The sequence below is a fragment of the Molothrus ater genome, chromosome 6 (genome assembly GCF_012460135.2).
Source record: "Molothrus ater isolate BHLD 08-10-18 breed brown headed cowbird chromosome 6, BPBGC_Mater_1.1, whole genome shotgun sequence".
In the NCBI taxonomy this organism is placed as follows: Eukaryota; Metazoa; Chordata; class Aves; order Passeriformes; family Icteridae; genus Molothrus; species Molothrus ater.
Window position 1 is genome coordinate 10,486,322 of NC_050483.2, and position 22,122 is coordinate 10,508,443.

Here is a 22,122-nt window from a genome sequence, read left to right on the forward strand (position 1 = left end):
ACAGCCCTTGGAGAAAAGCTCTGGGGGTCTTTGTTTGAATCCAGCCCTTGTCGTACATCCAGCCCCGAGGGAATCCTGCTCCGATCGCATGCACGGAAAATTTCAGTATAAAATATATAGTTATAAAAAAAATACTTCATGCAAAATTAAAACACCTTTCCCAGTGGGATATGGTCTTATTGTCAACCCTTCCCAACAGTGTTTGAGGAATTGTCACTCTGATGGCAGCTGGAGCCCAAGGGGAGCTCTGCTGCCTCCGGCCTGGGCCGGGAATCATTGCTTTTGTTCCCTTTTTTTTCTGCACTACTTAGGGCTAAGAGCTGAAATAAAGCAGAGAGACTTTAATTAGCAGAATCAATCCTTTCCTGGCGGCGCTTCATGATTTCTTGGAGCTCTGACTCCCCTCTGCTTTTCTAGAATGGAAACAAAACAGGAAGTTTGGGTTTGAACTTCAAGCTGTAGTTAAATTACAGTATTCAGTGAATGCTCTGGGAGTAGAGCTAGTTTCAAAGGGATGGGTGATGTCAGTAAAAAGCAGATTAATTAGTGGAAACAGGGGGATCTTGTGGATTTGGGGCCTTTTAGCTTAAAAGGCATTTCAGAATTTTTACGTGTCTTTTATTGCTTGTGTAGGTTTGGTTGCATTTTTTTCTTTGTGTTTCTTAAAATGCCTGTTTAATGAGCTGACACTGCTGGTACAGCCCCCCATTCCAGCAGGAATTATCCAGAAAAACACTCACCTCCAGCTGGTTTTTTCTCCACCGTGATCTTGCTGTACACTCTGTTCCCCTCATCACCACACACCTTCTTCAGCTCCTCTCTGTTGAGGGAGAAGAGCTGAGCTCCGGTGAGGATGCCCAGGTGTTCCACGGTCCTGGGGAGACACAAAGTGGGGGATGATGGTTGTGCTGCAGTGGCCTCGTGCCAGAGGTGAGGAGTGGGAGATGGGAGGCTGGGAGCTGCACTGGGGTCGTATCACAGGGCCCTGGGGCTGTGCCAGGCTGGCAGCTGTGATTCCAGTGGCGTCTCAGGCCCTGGGTTTGATTTGTGGATTGTTTTTCTCCAAGAAAATGTTTATAAGAAAGAAAAGGAGTGAGTTTGGGCTCTGAACATCCTGGTTCCAGAGCCTGGGTTTAATAGGGTTGAAATCTAATTTACAACACGGGCTCTGTAGGTAAATCCCAGTGACTTGTCCCAGGTGAGATGGTGCCAGCAGCCTCCCCAGCTCCTTCTCCAGGGAAGGACGAGCGTTTCATGTGGCAACAGAGCAAATCTTACTCTTTGCTGAATGACTTGGCCTCTAGCCAGGCTTTGACTTCTTCAGTGCTGGATTCAAAGGTGAGGGGCACAAAAACTTGCTGAGGCTTTTCCACTTTGAAATTCCTGTGGGGAGGCTGAATTTTATTGTTTGTGATCTTCTTTAGCAGCTCGTCATTCAGCTCATCCATTTGGTGAATAAGTTCTGCAGAAACAGGTAGGGAATGAAATCAAATCTTCAGTCAAAAATCCCATTAAATGTGTTGGTTGGGAAATTGTAAGGAAAATGGGGGTGTGGCTCAGCAATTTTATTAAGTCTGTAAATACAGCCCAGGAAAGGGCTTGCTTTTGTATTTTAGATCTGGCAGAGTCTTTGCTCCCAGTGGTGCTCTCAAGTGGTGACAAGGGACACTTGTGGGGACAAGGGACAAGGTGACATTCCCTGAGGGCTGGTGTTGGGGTTCTGCTTCAGCTTGTCATCTTCCTGGGTGTGAGTTATTTAGTTCCCTTTGGGCTGGTGAAATAAGGGAACTGCTCTGCAAACTTCACAGCAAGAGGGGAAACTCCCAGCCCCCGTGAGGCAGCAGAGGTTGGGGGGATGGACTCTGTGTTTCCGAGAACCCTGTTCCCATTTTCCTGAGCCCCTGTGTTGCCATTTATTTTCCTCCCATCACCCTTTGGCTGTTGCCTGATCTGGAAGGACAGATCTGTGAGAATCTACAATTGGAGAGTTGGGATTGAGACCTTTCAGTCCTCTCTGCTACTTATACTCAGTGATTTGCTGATCCCAGAGCTCCAGGCTTTGCTCCACAGTGGAACAGAAGCAGCAGGAAGCCCAAACTGGGAGTGAGGAACACTCATGATGAGATGAGCTTGAAGGTCCCTGTGATTCTGGGAAAACTCCAGGGACACTTCATCCAGTGTAACTTTCCCCATGAAACTCCTGAGGACTGTGGAGAATAACTCGGTGTTAGGGTGTTATGAACAGATTGGTGTCCAGCAGGGGATGAGCAGAGCAGGACAGGGAGTTGTTGTCCTCCCTCCTCACCGTGGTTCGGATGGGACCGATGTGTTTGAGCTGAGGAGGTGACACAGCCCAGCACAGGCAGCCTGTGCCAGCTTGGATTGGAGCAAAGCTCTGGGTCACTGCTCACACACCACCAGGGGAAATGGGATTGGTGCTGGCTGCTCTCCTGAGCTCTCTGCTGCCCCTGGGAAGGGGAGGGGACACACCTTTCCCAGGAGTGCTCACGTACCTCCAGGATTTCATCCTTCAGCACCGAGAGCTCGTTGGCGTTTCGCGCAGTGAAATCGTAGCGGATTTTGGCAAATCTCCTGGGCACAGCCACTCCCTGGGCCTCGAAATTCCTGCAGGAGAGAAAAACTGGAGTTTTAGTGGAGGCCCATCTGATAATGGAACCAAACGTGGGTTCACTGGTGGAACAGGACTGATGGTGGCTGGGAGTTTGCGTTTGGAGGAAGATTTTCTTTTGAGGAAGATTTTCAGCCCTTGTTTCAGTGAACTCCCTTGGGGCTGGGAACAAGCAAGCAAACCAAAGCTGTTGGGGTTTGATATGGGGCCTTCCTGGAGGGCTGTGAGGCAGCTCCTGGCAGGGTGGAAGGAAACGCTGCTTTAGGGCCTGGGGGGGCTGACACAGCAGGACCCAAAGGCTGTGATTGCAGGTGCCGGGAAAGATGAGGTGTGAAACCCTCCCTGTCCTGCCCAGTGGAAACAACTGCCCTGGATGCCACAGCAGGGAGCAGCTGGGGGAAGAGGAATTGAAAGTCCAAGCAGGCAGAACCCACTGGAAATCTCTGGGGTTTTTATCAGGCAATGCTGAGCTGAATTCTGCAAGTTCCCAGGAAAAGTGAGTTTGGATGTTTCTATGCTAAGATGTATTTGGGCACAGGGGAAGAGAAATGCATTTATGTGTTAGCTTGGGACACCAGAATATACGGTTTTCAAAGTTGAATTGGCTTTTTGTTTGAAGAGAGACAAAATGAATATGGTAGACTGTTAAAAATGGTGAAAAAGTGGAATGAAAGGTTCTTTTTTACCCAAACTGAAAAGTTTTGCTTTGTTTTTGTTTTGTTTTGTGTTGCCTGGCTTAGGGAATTTAGCAGATCTCATCTTTTTCTTCTCCAGCTGAGTGAAGTGCTGTCTGTTTAATTAAAAAACATTTGCTGTATGGAAAAACAGTCTTGCCTTGTGAAAGGAGAGGTAGGAACAATTTTAATGCACTTCCCAGGGATCTTTTTCTTATGAAATGTAACCTGCACAGATACCTGATGCCATATTCACAGGGGCTCAGGTTCTCCTTCAGTTTAGGTCAAGCTGTTGTAACTCAGGGCAATCAGGGCTTCCAGCACTGCCAGCAGCTCTGCTTTTCCCTTTCTGACCTATTGGCTTTGGCCAGTGGTTTGAAATCCATGTACTGGGGAAGCTCAGTTCTTTGTGCACTGTAAAACCTGGCAATGGAAACTGAGCCCATTGTGCTTAGTTTAAATTAATTTTCCTGCCGTCATTAGCTGTGTTAGGTGGTCAGAAGGAGGTTGAAACCACTAATTTAGTGCTGGATGCCACAACAGTGGTTGCAGGGTTGTCTTTAGCTCACGTGATTTGGGACAGCTCCTAGTCTGGTTATACCCCTGTGGAACATTTCAGTTGTAATTCCACAGTGGTGGAGAGCTTGGAGGAGTCAAACTGAATCCAGCAGGCCAGGGAGGGAGAGCTGCCTTTGCCCAGCAGTGCCCTGAAGGCCAGGAGGAGAAGGGAATCCCAGTTAGGCTGGAATTCCTTCTTCTGTGGCATTCCAGAAGGTAACTGAGTCAGGAGGGAGGAGTTTGGGGCTGGTGTGTGCTTTGTGTGCACCTGGACTGTGCAAGGGGACCTGTGCTGAAGGTTGTGCTGCTGCTGGGGCTTTCAGGGCCCTTCTCTGCAGCCAAGAGCCGAGCTGTAAATAACTGTAGTACTGAGGGGTGGCTCTTTGTGCTAATTTGGGGTCTCCTGGCTGGAAAACTTGGTCAGACTGCTCTGAAAAGAGCAAGAGCACAGCAGGAAAAATGTCTGTCCCAGGGCTGTCATCCTGGCAGATTAACAATTCACTTGCAGGTTTGTTGTTTTTTTTTTTTTTCTGATGTGTTATCCATAAGGAAAATTTGCTGTTGAGGGTGTGGAAGGTAGGTTACCAGGCACAACACCTATCCCATGAGAAAGGAGATCCTCTCCTCTCCTCTCCTCTCCTCTCCTCTCCTCTCCTCTCCTCTCCTCTCCTCTCCTCTCCTCTCCTCTCCTCTCCTCTCCTCTCCTCTCCTCTCCTCTCCTCTCCTCTCCTCTCCTCTCCTCTCCTCTCCTCTCCTCTCCTCTCCTCTCCTCTCCTCTCCTCTCCTCTCCTCTCCTCTCCTCTCCTCTCCTCTCCTCTCCTCTCCTCTCCTCTCCTCTCCTCTCCTCTCCTCTCCTCTCCTCTCCTCTCCTCTCCTCTCCTCTCCTCTCCTCTCCCCTCCCCTCCCCTCCCCTCCCCTCCCCTCCCCTCCCCTCCCCTCCCCTCCCCCACCTTGGTAGAAGGCACCTGATCATTTCTGTTTTAAGATTCCATCCCACTGTTCATGGTTTGCCTGTGCTGAGACAGGTGGAAATGTTTCCCCACGTGTGTTGTCTGCCAGTCGTTAAAAACATTTTTATTCCTTATTTTTCCCAACCTCACCAACAAAACTGGAATTGGAAAAGAGAAACAATCCTCATTCTTTCCCTGCTCCACACTGCACCTGTACCACTTGATGTTCCTACCAGGGCTTGGTGCAGCAGAATCTTGGTGGCCACAGTTGGGAACTCAGTGAATTGGAAGCAAAGATGAAGGGTTTGTCCACTAAGAGAAGCGGTGATTTATAAATCAAAGCAGAGTGATATTCCACACCAGGGATTTGGGATTGGTGATGGTCCCAATCCATCATCTTTCTGTTCATTTTCTTTTGGATGCTGCAGCCTGCTGGGCTGGGGGAGCTGTTCCTTTGCCTTTAATTTTCTGTATTCTGTTAATTCTCCATGGAAATCTGCTTTTAATAAAAAGGCTCTTGATGATGTCCCAGGTTCCTGGAATTCTCAGGTGTGTGTTCAGACCAAGGAATGTTCTGGCTGGCAGAAGCTGCACCAATCTCCCAGGAATCTCAGTCTGGGTTTGTCTTTGCTCCCACTTCTCCTCAGTTTGGGGTGCAGTGCAGCCCTGCCCTGTGGATCTCCTAGAAGGGTTTTGGGGTTAAAAAGGTTCTTTCCTATTCTGCAGTTTTTCTCTAGAATTCAATTAAAAAGAATAAAACTGTATCAATGTGGTTTTAATTGGTTCATTTGCATTGATTAATTAAAGCAGATCATTGAGAAGGGGCTTGAGCAGCCCTTGGTTGGAGCTGGCAGTTCTTGTCTCTTCATTCTTTGAATTTATTTTAATTATTAAGCAATTCCTACAGTTAAGATACACAGTGAGGAGAACAGCATTGCTGCCCAGCTGGATTGGGAAATCCAAGTGCAATTCCTTGGAGAGATTGAGGGGATGGGGAGCTGAGCCTCAGGCTGGGTTTTGGCTGCAGGAACTGGCTGAGGAGAGGAGAGAGCCCCCAAAATTGGTTAAAGCCAATTCTGCTGGGTTTGGGTGCTCCCACCCCAAAAAAGGATCCTGGTTAAAGGGGACTTGAGGAAGCAGCGGGATGTGCTGGGGGGGCTGTGCTGGGATCCCCAACCCCTGGCCAGGAATGCTGGGCACTGCAGGTTCACAGGGACACTATGGAGGGGCTGTGCTGGGATCCCCAAATTCCAGCCAGGAATGCTGGGCACTGCAATTCACAGGGACACTATGGAGGGGCTGTGCTGGGATCCCCAAATTCCAGCCAGGAATGCTGGGCACTGCAGGTTCACAGGGACACTATGGAGGGGCTGTGCTGGGATCCCCAAATTCCAGCCAGGAATGCTGGGCACTGCAATTCACAGGGACACTATGGAGGGGCTGTGCTGGGATCCCCAAATTCCAGCCAGGAATGCTGGGCACTGCAGGTTCACAGGGACACTATGGAGGGGCTGTGCTGGGATCCCCAAATTCCAGCCAGGAATGCTGGGCACTGCAGGTTCACAGGGACACTATGGAGGGGCTGTGCTGGGATCCCCAAATTCCAGCTAGGAATGCTGGGTGCTGCCAGACCTTTGGGACACTGCCTGATCCAGAGAGATTTCCCATTGTGTTCTTTTGTGCTCAGCACCTGGCATTCCATTGGAGTCCCACAGGCTGGAAATGCCATGCGAACAGCTGGAATCGCAGCCGATCACACAGAAGCCAGTCCATGAGAGAAAACGAGCTGTTCCACAGATGGATTTTTCCCGATGCGTTTTAATTTAAAGCAGAACATCGCCCGCCCCTCCCACCTACCTCGACCCCATAGCCTTTATTTTTGGGCTTTCTCTATGAGAATTATCTGCCTACGCTGGATAAAAAATTCCGAAAATATTCCTCCGGCGCTGCGGGGACCGGCGGAGTTCGGAGGGTTCCGGGGCCGTGGCGGGACCGCACCCGGAACCCGGGCGGGGCCGCAGCCGGAGCAGGAACGGCAGCGCCGGGCTCCGCCCCAGCGCCCGTCCCGGAGCGGCTCCTCCCGCCCGCGGCGAGCCCGGTCCCCACGCCAGCCCCAGTCCCGCCCCGGTCCTCCGGCCCCGGGACCCCCAGTGGACACCGGCCGGAAGCCCCGGTTCCATCGCCGGGAGCAGCCCCGGTTGGGCCCAGCCGTGAGGGACGGGCCCGGCCCAGGTGAGAGGGGCGAGGCCGCGAGCGATGGTCCCGCCCCCACCGCGGGCAGGGCGGGGCTCCGTGAGGCGGGGCCGGGGCTCCGTGAGGCGGGGCCGGGGTGGGGCCCGAGGTGGGGCCGGGGGCGGTTCCAGGGGCGGGGCCGGGCCCGGCTCAGGTGCGCGGGGCGGGCCTGGCTCAGGTGCGCGTGACCCCAGCGCGGCTGCGCGGGGCGGGGCCGAGGTGATTTAATCCCCGGGAATCGCCTCCGCCGGCATTTGCTCACCCGGAGCTCGGTGCGGGCGGCGCGTCCGTGTCCGCCGTCCTCAGGTGGGGCGCGGGGGCTTCGGCCTCGCCTCCTGTCCCCCCCTCTACCCCTCCTTCCTTCTCCCCGTGCTCCCCTGCTTTCTTTCCCTTTCCTCCAAATCCCTTTCTCCCTCAAACCCTCCCCGCCTTTCTTCCCAAACCCCCACACTCCTTCCTCTCCTGTCCCTACCCGCTCAATCCCTTCTATTCGCACTCTCTCCCTCCTCTGTCCACGTTCCTTCTCTTCCCTTCTGGCCTTTCCCTTCTCCTCCCGCTTTTCTCCGTACCCCGATCCCCCCTCCCTACCCCTCCTCATCTCTTCCACGTCTCCTCTCTCCCCGTCCTCCCCTCTCCTCCTCTCTCCTTCATTTCCCCCGCAGCCGCGGGGCTCGGGGCGCCGCAGAATAAAGCCCAGAGGGCCGGAGCGGCGCCCCCGCTGTCCCTGGAGCCCCCACACGGGGCCGGAGCCGCTGGGCGGGTCCCCCCATTGCAGTGCAAAGCACGGCCCGACACCGCCGGGGTTCCGGCTGTCCCTACATCACACTGGGGGTCCCCGGGGGGAAAGGTTGGGGGGCGGGGGGTGGGGGTTTGGTAGGGCCCCCTCCTCAGGAGGGGGTCCGGGGGGGTAGGGGGAGAAGGGGGGAGGGGTGGGGGGGGTTGGGGGGGGGGTAGGGCCCCCTCCGGAGGAGGGGGTCCCTGGGAGGGGGGCGGGGCGGGCCCCCTCCGGAGGAGGGGGTCCGGGGGAGGGGGCGGGGCCTGGAGGGGGGGATTCCCCCTCCGCCCCGCTTCCTCCCCCCGGACCCCCTCCTCCGGGCGGGGCTCGGCTCGGCCCCCATCCCAGGGACCCCCTCCTCCGGACCGGGGCCCAGGGGGAGGGAGGGCGGCGGGGTGGGGTGGGGTGGGCAGAACGGGGGGGCCCGTTTGTCTGTCCGCTCATCTCTGTCGGTGTTCACGATGCAGAGCGACGCGACGCACCCCGCCCCCCTCCCGGGCCCCGGTCCGGAGGAGGGGTCCCCGGGAGGGGGCCGAGCCGAGCCCCGCCCGGAGGAGGGGGTCCGGGGGGAGGAAGCGGGGTGGAGGGGGGAATCCCCCCCTCCAGGCCCCGCCCCCTCCCCCGGACCCCCTCCTCCGGAGGGGGCCCGCCCCGCCCCCCTCCCAGGGACCCCCTCCTCCGGAGGGGGCCCTACCCCCCCCCAACCCCCCCCACCCCTCCCCCTTCTCCCCCCTCCCCCCCGGACCCCCTCCCGAGGAGGGGGCCCTACCAAACCCCCACCCCCCGCCCCCCAACCTTTCCCCCCCGGGGACCCCCAGTGTGATGTAGGGACAGCCGGAACCCCGGCGGTGTCGGGCCGTGCTTTGCACTGCAATGGGGGGACCCGCCCAGCGGCTCCGGCCCCGTGTGGGGGCTCCAGGGACAGCGGGGGCACCGCTCCGGCCCTCCGGGCTTTATTCTGCGGCGCCCCGAGCCCCGCGGCTGCGGGGAAATGAAGGAGGGGGAAGACAGAGGATGGGAACAGGGGGACAGAGGTGGTGGTCGGGCTGGGTCAAGGATGGAGGGCAGGTGAGGGGGTCGGGATGTGCAGGGGAGCAGAGAGGGGGGCAGGGGCAGGACGGGCGGAGGATTGAGGACGAGGATGGAGCACAGGTGGGGGGGGGGGGGCATCAAGGTGAGGAAGGAAAATAGGGGGAGGTGGAAGAGGAGGAAGGGTGAAGGAAGGAGGGGAAGGCAGAATTGTGAGGAAGAGAAGGAGGATGTGGGGGCAGGTGGGAACTGGGCTAAGGAGAGAAGGAAGCGTGGAGGAAGGAAAGGTAGGGTAGGGCTGGGGTGTGTGGGGGCATAGGAAGGGTAGGGGGGACCGGCCCGGGAAGGAGCGGTTTGGGGGGGAGGGAGGGGAGGGCTAGGGGGGAGAGGGAGGGGGGGGGTAGGGGGGGGGAGGGTGTAGGGGGTGGGGGAGGGGAGGAAGGGAGGGAGAGCGGGGAGGTATTGAGAAAAACTGGTAAAAAAAGCGTAAGAGAAAAGAAACAAATAAAAAGACATGGAGCCCGCGCGGACAGAACCTTCCCCTCCGAGCGCCGAGGGGGCAAATGGCGCCAGCGGCGATTCCCGGGGGTTAAATCCTCTCGGCCCCGCCCCGCGCAGCCGCGCTGGGGCCCCGCACACCTGAGCCGGCCCCGCCCCTCACACCTGAGCCGGCCCCGCCCCTCACACCTGAGCCGGCCCCGCCCCGCCCCGCCCGCGCCCGTAAATCCCGGCGGATCTACGCCCGCTCCGCTTTGTGCGATGGATGCTCATCCCGGGATGCGGCGGGGCCGTCGCTGGAGCGCTGTGCGGAGCCCCGGACCGGGGGCTGCTCCCGTTGCTGCGCGAGGCTCGAGGCGCTGAGGTGGGGCCGGGAACAGGATCCGGGCCTGGGGATCCGGGTCCTGCCGGTGTCTGCTGGGGGTCCCGGGCAGAGCGGGTTGCGGGTCCTAGACCCGCAAGACCGGGGTGGTGTTTGGGTGTAGGGATCGGGACAAGCATCGCCATGGCAAGGAGGAGCCGCTCCAGGATGGTCGCTGGGGCTGAGCCCGGCACTGCCGCTCCGGCTGCGGCCGGAGAGGGGCGGGAGCCCCGCCGGTGCTTCGGGTAAGTCCCACTGCTGCCGTGGGGAGCCGGGGCTGTGCCGGTGCCGGGCCCGGCAGGAGAGCGGCGCATTCCCGGAGCAGGCGCTGGATCGCGGCTGGAAGCGGCCGGGGCGCAGGGATCGCCCGTGCCGGCCCCGGGAGCCCTCAGGCCCCGCCGCTGCCTCAGCGCCGTCGCCCCGCGGGGCGCCCCCTGGCGGACACGGAGCGGGGCTGCGAGCGCGGCGGCCCCCGGGGCGCGCTCCCGGCCCGGTCCCCGCGGGGATGCGGAGCCCCCTCAGCCCCGGTACCCCCAAGGCCGCCGCGCGCAGAGCGGGACCCGGACCCCGCGCCCGCACCCCCGGGGCTCCCGCCCGCCGCGTCCCCGCGGAACGAGCGGGGCTGCATCGCCGCGGGCCGGAGGAGCCGCTCCGGGCCGGACGCTGGGGCCGAGCCCGGCGCTGCTGCTCCTGCACCGACTGTGCCGGGTGCGGGCACGGGGCCCTGCCCGGGCTCGGTTCTGCTCGGGCCGCTCACTGGGTATCTGCCAGGTGAGACTTGATGCTCTCCCTCCTTTCCCCAGTGGCTCCTGCTCTCCAACGCAAAAACCTCTGGGTTTAAAAAGCCAGTGAGAAGTGTTTATTCTTTATTTCCAGAGCACAGGATATTCTGAGTTAGAAAGAGCCCCGAGGATCGTCAAGTCATAGCTGACTGGCCCATGTGGGCATTAAACTCGGAATCCTGGCCTTCTCAGCACCTTGCTCCAAGCACCCGAGCCATTCTCAGGGTCACGAGAAAGGTCCTGCCTGGGATGGGAATGGCTGCTGCCAGCAAAGAAATTGCTGTGCAAATCAGCAAATGTTCTGCTAATGCTGCTTTGTATACCAGCCTCTGGACTGGCTCTAGGGTAGAACTAGCTGGCATTTGACACAACAGCATGAAACTATTTGTATAATCCTGATTTCCTGCCTTTTCCAGCATTTCCTAAATAGCTGTAAAGATGCTGATGCCGTGTCCCTTTCCAGGGAGAAACGAGCAAGTCCTGAGGGTTCCCTTGCTCCAAGGCCGAAGCTCTTCTGGAGAGTGTCAGGGCTGGTCCCGCCTGCAGAGGGGCCTTTCCTGCAGGTGAGTGCTCACAGCCCAAACTCACGGCGGGGGCTGAGCCCGGCGCTGCTTCTCCGGCCCGGAGCTGCACGGAGCCCTGGGGGACTCCTGCTCCCTGCCAGGAATGTTCCTCGCTGCTCCCTCCGTGTGTCCCGGCTGGCCGGGAACGCGGGGTGGGGGGAGGCCTGAGCCCAGGGGGAACCAGCCCCTCCTGCCCTCGATGCCTGCAGGGGAGGAGCTGTGCCTCAGTGTCCTGCCCGTGCAGGCAGCGTGCCAGGCACACCCGGGGCGGGCGCTGGGATGCCCGGCAGCGCTGGGATGGGCACGGATCAAGGGCTGCCTGCAGGCTCCTGAGACAGGGGCTGCTCTGAACGGGGCCCCGGAGATGCTGCAGCCCGGACAGAGCCCCCTGACATCCCAAAACCAGCCCAAGGAACAGCTGCCATTGCCTGGGAGTGCTGCACGCTGGCTTTGCAGAGGAGCTCAGACAGCAATTCCGGGTGCCACCTCCTGGAGCTCCCACACAGCCACCGGGTGTGTCCCGGCCACTCCAGTGCCCTTCCCTTCCAGCCTGGGGCCATCCTCCAGCAGCAGCCTTAAAGCCAAGGGAATTCCCCTCACAGCAATTCAATCCCAAGCAAGGCCCTCGGAGATGCCTTAAAACAAAAGGTTAGAGTTAGATGGAGTTTTGTTTGGATGAAGTTTGGAGTTTTTCGGGAGCCAGCTGGGACTGCAGAAGTGCTGGGAAGCTGGCACAGGTGGGTCACAGTGCAGGTGCCCTGCAGGCAGGGATGTGCATCCCTTTCCTCAGGGAAAAGAGCTCCCGGAGGCCGCTGCCGAGGCTCTGGAATGAGCTCAGCTCCTGCAGGGAGAGATGCCCTCCCCTGGGCACAGGGGCTGCCTCAGCAGGGCCGGGAGCGCGTCCGGCCCCGCCCTCGCCGCTGAGAGCATCAGCTGGAGCCGAGCCCAGGGGTGGAGCCCACGGAATTCCAGGGAACTCTGCAAGTGCCCCCGGGAACATGGCTAGAATGAACATTTTAAGGTAACAATGAGGTTATAGGTAGAAGATAGATAGAAAACTTTGTGGGGAAACACTTAGCTGGGGGATGAGGATATTCATCCTCATTCTAAATGCTATGGAATATCAACCTGTCCTTGTCCTGATCCCACTGAGCTTTCTTGGAGCCTCTGCTGGTTCCTGGCACAGCAGGTGTTCAATAGGCAACTGTGTGTGGGAATATCCATGCTGCATGAGGCACTGTGAGGTTATTCCAGTAGGAATTCAGCAGGGAATGGGGGGCTACAGGTATAATTCCTCTAAAGTAGCAAAGCTGATACTGAACCCCAAATCTAGGCACCACACAGGGAACAATCTTTGTGCTGCCCTGTCATCCAAAGCCCCTGGGCTGGGAAATTTCAGCCACCAAATGCATGGAATTCTCTAAATCCCAGTACCCAGCATCCCCCAAAAGGACAATCCAAGCCCAGGGTGAGAGTGCTCCTATCCTGCTGCTGCTGGCAGGACAAATTCCCTGCACCACTGGCCCTGACTGGGCGGGAGCTCAGAGTAGGAGGGGCGGGAGAGGGGATGGGCTGCCCGGGAAGTGCAGGGAGATGAGGCTGCTGCAAACTCATCTGAATCAGCTGAAAACATTCTTTCCCTGGAACAAGACAGGAGCCAAAGCAGAACCCTCGTGGCCGGGCTGGTGGGCAGCAGCTGGATCCACTTTGGGGGAAACCACCCTGCCCCTGTCAGGAGCTCTGTTTTTCCTACCAGCTCCTGAGCAGTGTCAGGGCCACTGTGAGGGAGTTCAAATCCAAATAAACCCCAAAGCCTACAGAGTGAATAATCCCAACACAGAAATGCATTGTTGTCAAAATAGCTTAAAGGTCTGTTAAAGATGCTATGACAACATTGTAATGGCATTTCCAGGAATCTTCCTAATGCTCTTGGTTCCTGGTTCCATTCTTACAAATTTTTAGTCCCTCAATAGGCAACTTGTAGAATTTATCCTGGGATTTAGAGGTTGAGCAGGGTTGGCTTTGGATTAACCTTCACCTCTGATCCCACTTTGTGCAAACACAACTTGGGCTAAGGTGGGTGTACTCATTACCTCAGCTTTTCCCTCAGAAATATCCCTGATATATTTCCCTGTAGATGAACTCAGATTTTGTCCCAAACTGTCCACTCCTCACCTCCATTTACCCTCAAAGTGTCCATTCTGTTCCCCACAGGTGCCCTGGTGATGCCAGGAAGGTCCTTTTGCCCACAGAGCCTTTCTCCTGCCCCTCCCCAGCCTGTGGCTGCTTCTCTGCTCACTTTCTCTGTCCTTGTCAAACACAGTGGGGCACCAAAGGGGGAATGTTTCAGAAAACACTTCTGAAGGGTAAAAGGGTATTATGGGAGTAAAAGTATTACTACTAACTATTAAACTAAAATTACTATTACTATTAACTATTAAACTAACTATTACCATAAACTAAAAATAATTAATAATTATTTCCAGTTCCCCAGTGAGAAGAACATGAGCTCACCACCATTAAGGCCTGGCAGCTCCCTGCAGCGAGAGCTCAGTGCACATCCACAGAGGCAATTCCAGCATCTGAAGGAAAGGAAGAAGAAAAAGGTCATTTCTTCTCTTTCCAAGTTATTTCAAGTTCTCAGACCCAAACCAAGCTTTGCCCTTGATTTTGGCTGGGTGACTCCTGAGCAGTGGGCACAGGTCCTGTCATTGATGCTGATGGGAGTGATGCTTTCTGGGGAAATCAGCTGAATTCCAAAGTTCACTGCCTGCCCCGTGCCTGATCTGCACAGGAGAAAACCTCTTGCATGAAGGGATTTTGCTCCATCTAATCCCATCTGCCCAGGCTGTTCCATGGGGATGTTGCCAGGCTGGGGCAGCACAGGCAGACACAGCTCTCAGCTCTCTCTGCTCCAAACACAGCTCTGGGCTCTTTGCAAACTCCTCTGCTGTGAGGTTTTCTCCAGGAGAACTCAAGGAATGGCCCACGGCAGGTGGAAATTAGGTTATCACACAGGGAAGTGAAGGATAAATATTCCTGTAAGAGCCTTTGGGATCTGCTGGGCTGAGCTGGGAAGGGGACATTCATTCCCTGCAGTGCCAATGCACAACAGCCTCCAGCACAAAGCACAGACTGTCAGGTGGGCTCTGAAAGCACCACTTGGACAAACCTCATGGTTATTCTTCTTTGCAGGGACTTCTGCAATCCAGCCCTGCAGCTGAGAAGCCCAAAAGCTCTGGAGTCTGCCTGCTCTGGAACAAAAGGATCCTGCCAGGGGTGAGGCACATTGCCAGCAAACACTGCCAACAGGCACAGAGGCAGCACTGGAGCTCCTGTTGGGGCTGGGAAGGGCTGCCAGGAGGACACAGCCCCAGGGGGTGGCAGTGGCAGTGGCAGCAGCAAATTGCCACGGTCTGATGGCACAGCAGAGAGACAAAGGCCAGCAATGGCCACGGGAGCTGCAGGTTCAATTCTGCTCCTGCGCTGCCCCATCCCGGCAGGAAATCCCCAGGGGGGACAGAAACTCTCAGGGGGCACAAAATGCAGCATCTGTGAGCCTGATCCTGCCTGAGCTCAGCGTGGGGGGCCAACCCCCCCAAGGAAGCACTGCCCTGCCCTGGATCAGTGCCAGGCCCTGCCCCAGCTCCCAGCTGCTCCCGGGGCTGCCACCACATTCCCCACAAGGTGACAAAGGTGACAAAGGCCCCTTGGGACAGGGCTCTCTCTGGCTCTCAGGCCCTGGGGACTGCAGGGAGCAGGGCAGGGACAGCCTGGGACCAGGGCAGATCCCTCTGGGTCTGTGACGCTCTGGGCACAGCTGGGGACTCACCCCACACCACGGGCAGGAGCAGGGACCCTCCAGTGCAGCTGGAGCCTGTTGGGTTTGGCTGCTCCAACTCCAAAGCTCTGGGCAAAGATGGGATCAGTTAAGTGGTTTTTCCTGTCTTGAAAGAGAGGAGAAAATGGAAATTAGGTCCACTCTGGAAGTCAAAGGCTCCTGGCTTTCCTACTTCTGATTGCTCACTCCATAAAAAAGGAAAGGTGACACCAAATAAAAGTGCCCCTTGTCAACATTTTATTCCCTACTATTTTAATACATAAAAAGGATGCCCATTTTTTCTTATCACATTCTTTGCCTAATTTTAACAGATCCATTTTCATTCCAGGCCCCACTTGTGAGTTATTCAATCCTTTGCCATTGGACTTTGGACAAAGGAAGAGAAGGATCTGTTCCACGTGGGTGTCATCCAACAGGGAACAGCCCCTGTGCCAACCCCAGCCTGGGCTGAGCACGCTGCCTCACTCCCCCATTCTGCATCCTGGCTCCACTCCAGACTGAGTTTTCCCCCATTTTCCATGTCTAGAGACAGGAAATTGTCCTGGTCAGGGTGTAAGACCTTCAACTGCACATTGGTCTGGGGGCTGTGACTGGATTCCAGCAGGGAATTCATGGTTCTACAGATAAAAACTATTCCAGGGAGCAGCACTGACAAGGTTGGGAGCTGCTGCTTCACCACACGGTGTCAGCAACAGAGAGAAAACACAAAATGTGTATCCAAAACCAAGGATAAAATGAATTCTCCTGCTTTTAGTGGGACCAGGGCTAATTCTGCCCTGGAGTGACAAAGAACTTCTCCCTCAGAGCCCCAGAGACCCCTCAAAAAGCCCAAGTGCAGCAGGGAAGGAAGGAAAGGCACCTCTGCCTCACCTGCTGGGAGCAGCACAGGTCCTGCTGCTCCTGGGCACTGGGAACGTGTCTGGAGCCAAAAGCCCTTCCCAGGCTGGAGGGGCTTCCTAAAGCACCACCTCTGGGAAGCAAAGGGCTATGGAAGAGACAGGGAGTGGGAGTTTACAATAATAGTAATAATAACATCAATAATAATAACATAATAATAATAGTACTAAGGAAGAACAGCTAAGGGAGCAGCAATAATTCCAAGGGAGCAGGGAGGATGCTGAGGTTTAAATGAGGTTTGAGTGAGGCAGCATCTCCTGGGCTCTCTGAAGCACAGCTCCAGGTCTGGGATTCCAGGAGCAGTGCAAACTCCCACTGTCCAATCCCTGGATTTGCCTCCTGCCAGCACTGGGCACCTTGGCCATGTTTGGCCCAAGTGCTCCAGTGCTGCTGCCTGGAGGGATTGGGAAAATGGGCATTAAACCCCTTCCCACAGGGCTGGTTCTGAGCTCTGGCTGGGGACAGCATTGGGCACCTCTGGCATTTCAATGAAATCAGTTTCCATCATGGTGAAGAGACCCTGAATAAAGCCAGGGCACATAAATAAACCTTCCTCCATAAGGACAGCCCCAGGGAATACACAGTCATTCCTATGCCTGGTCAAACAAACAGCAGCCAGTTTTTGGGGAGAGACTCCAGACTCTTGTCTCCCTCCCTGGCTGTAAAACATTTGCAGAGGCTCTGGAGTTCACACAAGCTTCTCAGGATTTGGATATTTCATTTAAATTCCATTCGTATACTAAGGAAGTTGAAGTGTCCTAAAGGCAGCTCCACTCACACTTTAATTTTAAGCCCTCTACGACAGATGAATTGGGATGTTCTCTTGTTAGAAACACCCCATCTTCCTTAGGCATCTCCATGTGGGAGATAAAATAAATGTGGACAAGAGTTTGGAATGCAGTTTCCAAATCAAGTTCCCTGCTAGGAAATTACTCCAGCTCTCTGCTACCTTGGGCTGTTTCAAACACAGCCTGGCCCACGTAAGAAAATAGAATCAACCCCTTTGTTCCATTGGCCTCCCAGCCCAAATTCCAGTGGGACAGACCAGTCCCTCTCCTTGGAAGGCAGCATCTCCTACCTGGAGCTGGGCCTTCCCCAGCCTTTGGGGGCCGCTGTCTCCATCCTCCCACACCTCCTCATCTTCCTCCTCGCCAGGGTTGGCTTCCTCAGCCTGCAGAGCAAAGCCAGGGACGGTGCCCAGCCTGCTCATGCCAGCCTGGGCAGCAGGGACGGGCTGGTGGCACCCTCTGGATGTGCCCCTGTGCCTGGCACCGTCCCTGCTCCGCGCCCATCCCCGTTCCTGCCTGGGCAGCTCCTTGGAACGGGATGTGAAAGCACAAACGTTTGCTCTGCTGGGGCTGGGACAGCAGAGACTCCCCCGGGGCAGGGGGCAAAGCTCCTGCTCCCACATCCTCTGCCTCCCACAGCCCTGCTGGGGCTGGCCAGAGCAAAGGAAACGCCTCAGCTCCTGCTGGAAATTCCCTCCTGTGCCCATCAACCCCAGAGGCTGGGCCTAAGGGAAAAAAACTTTCCAAGTGAGAGAATTTAAAGAAAACTCCTCTTGCTTCCTTTGAAGATACTAAAAAGGATATTATGTGAGTAAAAGTATTACTACTAACTATTAAACTACAAATACTAATTACTATTACTATTAACTATTAAACTATTACCATTAACTATTATTACTATTAATATTTACATAATAATTTTTGACTTCTAAATATTAATGTGTCTTTATTCTATCCAGTTCATCTGATCAGTAATATAACTGATCCTTCTCTCACCTACTATTCTGAAAGACCACTTCTAATCCTTGTGGATACCAAAGAGAATCATTATGTTAGCCTGGGAAACCTATTGATGCTACCTTGGAAAAAGAATCTCTGTCTCTGTAGAAATGACAGCACAACTTTTGAGACATCAGGAATCCCATGAGTCACAAGATATTTAAGCTTTTTCTGAAAATAACTAAACTGCAGTGATGAAGTACTGGAGAACCTTTCAGTTTAGTTTCAGTGCTCAGTGTCCTGCCATGGCAGTTTTATTTCACTTCTCTGGGTTGCTGGGCAAGGAAAAAGCCTTTTATAGACATTTGGAATGATCCAAAAACCTGCTCTTGCCCAGAGAAGCTCTTCCACCTGGCAAAAGGCATGGCAGAAGGACAGAGTTTGTCTTAAAGACCTCCTAGGGCTGCAGGGACATGGAAATCTGCTGAGCATGGCATGGAAAAATGCCACAGGGGAGAAGAGGTACACATGGCAGAAATGAAAGAACAACTGGGCTTCACAGGTAGGAATGTGGAAATGACACGAAAAAGAGATGAATTCCACAGATCATTGAAGGAGAGTACTGGGGATTTTCTGGAGAGTAGAGGCCAGCAGCATTTGTGTAACTGCACCGGTAGCAGCACAAAAGACTGGGATTATCTAGGTAATCATGCATCAGAAATGCCAGATCTGGGTATAGATGCAGCCAAGCTGGGACCAAGATAAAAAGCAAGAGAAGGAAAAGACTGGATAGGAGACAGGCAAGTATGCCAGCAGGGAAAAAGGGAGAGGAAATGGGAAAGGGGATAACAAGGTATGAAAATCACCTTGCCTTGGAGTGCTTGCTGGGAAGCATTCTGTTCCAAGAGCTCAGCCTAAACCAGGACCATCAAACCAAAGCTGCTGTTGTGGCCCTGGCACACAGCCCAAAGCAGCTGCCATGGCTGGAGACGCAGGGGGAAAGGAATCCTTTGCCTGGCAAGCAAGGGATCAGCCCCAGACAGGACAAGCACCTGAATATTGGGACAGCAATGGTGCTACCCACTGTCTCAGAAGAGCCTGCTGAGAGTTTTGGGAGTCCTCACACTCCCAGTGAGCTTAACACTACTGCGCCAATGACTCCAGTGTCACTGAATCCAACCAATCCAGAAAGCAGCTCCAATGTGCTGCTGTCACCCAGTGCCTGAGTTACCAGATGAACAGAGGCCTTCAAGAACCAAAATGAAACAAGAACAAAACCACTGAGTGCAGCAACATGCACTCATGCAACAGCTTCAGAACTCAAAACACCCTTCAGAACAACAGATATTGGGGTCTGGTGATTTTGAACCAGTACATCTCAGCTTAGATTTGCAAGTATATGGCTATATTTAAAAAAAGCCCCAAAACCACGCAAGCCTTTGTGCCATGTAGTAAATGTTTTATTATACATTTGATCTAGAGTTTGGAATTTCCTTACTGCCAGTAGAGGAGAGTTACACTACCACTGGCTGCCAAGAGCACACCATCTATAAATGACTTTGATAACTAACACACTTGAACCACGATGAGGACTACTCCAGATCCTCACAGCATGATTTACAAAGCAGTCTAAAACTGCATTTTAGATCATCTTTCATGTGGATTAGTTCTCAGTAACATTTTGCCTCAATGGACAAAGAAGATGATTAATTCAGTAGCTTCTATTCATCACAGCACTGAGTTTATAGTTATTGGCTCAATTTGGAGTTCCACCGCCCACTTAAACCTGACAGATATTTTCTGGCTTTATATAAATGCCAATTTTGGCCATTTCTGACTCAGATTTTAGTAAGAACATCATTTGCCTCTCACTCAGAAGCAGAAAAAACTGCCAGTGGCTAGCTCTGCATATTCATAATTACTGCACATTTTCCTCTGTATTTCTGAACATCCTGTTTCATGGAGCTTGTGCAAATACATGGGTGAGCATCTGCACCACAGGCTGGTGGAAGTGTTAGTAACTAATAGGGGAAAACATCTTTGCATCTGAAAGATGCTGTTCCCACACTTTGCTCAGAAAGTCTCACTTTCCATCACATCCATGTTTTTGGCCTAAAGCCTCTTTTCAAACCACATGCAATGCAGCAATACAAGCAATAGAGACCTGTAGTGCAAACAAATAGGGTTCACTGAAGAAAAGGGGCCTTATTTTTTCTAACTAGAGGAGAATACAAACCACTGAGTATGCCCAGAGCTTGCTCATCCCACTATTTTAGGCTACCTAAGCAATGACATGCAAACAGAATCTGACATAGGAAATGTGAGAAAAACTGGAATAACATAATTAAACAAGCCCCTAAATTAATGGAGAAATCTAAAGAACAACTCATAAAAAGTGTTTATCTCTAAATTAATCTGAGAATCTATATTTAGAGACTCTTCATTTTCCTTTATTCTTTAAATGAATCAATTTATAAAAACACTGATGAAATTAACAAAGGCAACATAATATTATTATTCCATGTTGGATGGGACAAGGCTGTTTCCTGACCCTGCTTAGCTGAAGTGGAATGATCCTTGGATTGGAAGTTTTCCAAAGAGCCTTTGCCATCAGAAAAGAAGGCAAGTTTGTCACGTGCCCTTTCACTGCACTTTCCCAAGGCAAAGAAAAACCACACAAAGAGTCTAAAGAGACACCCTGCAGGCTCAGGCTTTTCAGACCCTGCAGAATCAGCTCCATCTACTTAAATGCAGCTTTGGAAACAGCCCTGAACTACAAAGGCACTGGGGTACACCATCCTCACCGTGTTTGAGGAGCAGGAGTCCTTCTGAATACACTGCAAACCAGACTTTTGTGAGCCAGCAGCAGGCACTGGAAACAATATTCTAACATAGCAAGAAACCATCAGGATTTCTCCCAGTGTGAGCTGCAGGGGTTTGAAACATCCATCTGTAAATGCTGCATACAGAGTTCTTGACTTAAATTTGTGCAGCAGCCCCACTCAGCTTTTTTGGCAAGGCTTTGTGCAACAACTACTACTGAAAAAACCCAAACTAAAAAACAAAACCAGAACTATTTTCCCCAAGCCCCCGGACATTTTTCTTAGGTCCAGGAAATGCAAACAAAGCCAGAGATTCTGAGATCTCTTCTGCATGTTGGAAACATTGCAGGTATTTGATAACCCTCAGTTTAGTCATCAAGAAGAGCCCCTAGGCAAACTTCACAGGGCTTCAGTGCTATTTTTAAAAAGCAGAGTACTCCTGGAACAGGAAACTGCTCTGTACTAGTGGCCAAGAGTGTTATTAAGGAGTAAAGGAGTTAAGTCCTAGAAATGTAATGAGAAGGATTATTGCACCGTGAAGCCACCCTCATGAAACAGATTATATCTGGAAAAGAATTCAAGTCCCATTAGAAACCAATGGAAACAAGTTTCAAAGTGATGGCAAAGTAATTTTCTTTCAAATTACTTAGCTAATTTAAATGTATTAAACCATTAAATTAACAAAACACATTTTTAACTTACGGTGATTTCTTTAAAGAAACTTTTAAATCTCACTGGATTCAAACATGGTCTAAAGGTTAATTAGTTTTAATTGTCACATTAAAAAACAAACCTTTATCTTAAGTGTTTTTTAAATATATTAGGCCCCATCCTCTCATTCCATTTCCTTCATTATCACACCAAGACCACGTGATTGAATGAAAAATGAGTGACTGCACACTAACAATTAAGTCCTCAATGTCCTGTAAAACCAGCATGGAGAAAACAGCACTGAGAACAACTCAGGTAGCAGAACAAGAAGAGACAATTAAATTCACATGTGTCAAAGTATCAGAAAATATCCAAATTTGGAGTTTATTCTGTCAAATATAACCAGCATCTTATTAACTACTTATATTTTTTTAAAAAGTATTTCAGGTGACACTATGTGAAAACTGATCATTCAAAGATTTATGCTCACATGCACAGCCATCAAAGCAGCATGAGGATCACCAATGGAAATCCAGATCAAAATAAGAGTTTAGCATAACCTTTTTTTCTACTTATGTACACTGTAAACCAGTAGGAGACAGGGAACTTTCAATAACTCTTTACAATTGCTCAGTCCAAGGTCTCCTCTAAAGGTAAATTCAGTGATCCCAGTAGTGTCATTCCTGTCAGTGGCACCATAAATCACAGCACCAAAGGTAATGAATGTCACCAGTTCAAGGAAGGTTTCCACACTCACCTGACTGTGCCCACACTCTTTAGATCTGATTCAACTCCACTGACAGGGGAGCTGATCAGCTCCATGCAGAGTTCTACTTGTACCTGTGGCCCCTTCTGAGCTTATCTGGCACAAAGGAGGTTGTTCTTGTCACAAGGAGTTTCTTGGGTGCCTGCAGTTTCCAAGTCACTCTGCACTTTCTAACTACAGCTTTTCTATCCACCCCTTTGGCAACATCTGAAAATGTAGCAATATGATCCAAGCCAGCTGTTCTGTCTACCTGCAATAGCATTCATTGATTGAGGAATTTCTATACAGCAATCAAAATTACCTGAATCAGGCCATAGCTTACAGTTCAGCCTTGTTCTGATTCAACATGAGTTTCAAAGCCCAAAAC

The 22,122-nt window shown here is 53.0% G+C and overlaps 2 long non-coding RNA genes across 3 annotated transcripts; one reads left to right on the forward strand and one right to left on the reverse strand.

Moving 5' to 3' along the window:
* The first annotated feature begins 10,965 nt into the window (after positions 1 to 10,965).
* On the forward strand, positions 10,966 to 14,630 carry LOC118686797 (uncharacterized). Of its 2 annotated transcripts, none has more exons than XR_004980245.1 (3): positions 10,966 to 11,051; positions 13,538 to 13,657; positions 14,247 to 14,630. It is a non-coding gene; the product is annotated as an uncharacterized LOC118686797 (long non-coding RNA). The 2 variants fall into 2 exon arrangements; XR_004980246.1 differs by having other exon boundaries at positions 13,546 to 13,657.
* LOC118686796 (uncharacterized) lies at positions 11,591 to 14,995 on the reverse strand. The gene is made up of 3 exons (XR_004980243.2): positions 14,884 to 14,995; positions 13,566 to 13,633; positions 11,591 to 11,686 (listed from the first exon to the last, which is right to left on the reverse strand). It is a non-coding gene; the product is annotated as an uncharacterized LOC118686796 (long non-coding RNA).
* Positions 14,996 to 22,122: the final 7,127 nt, after the last annotated feature.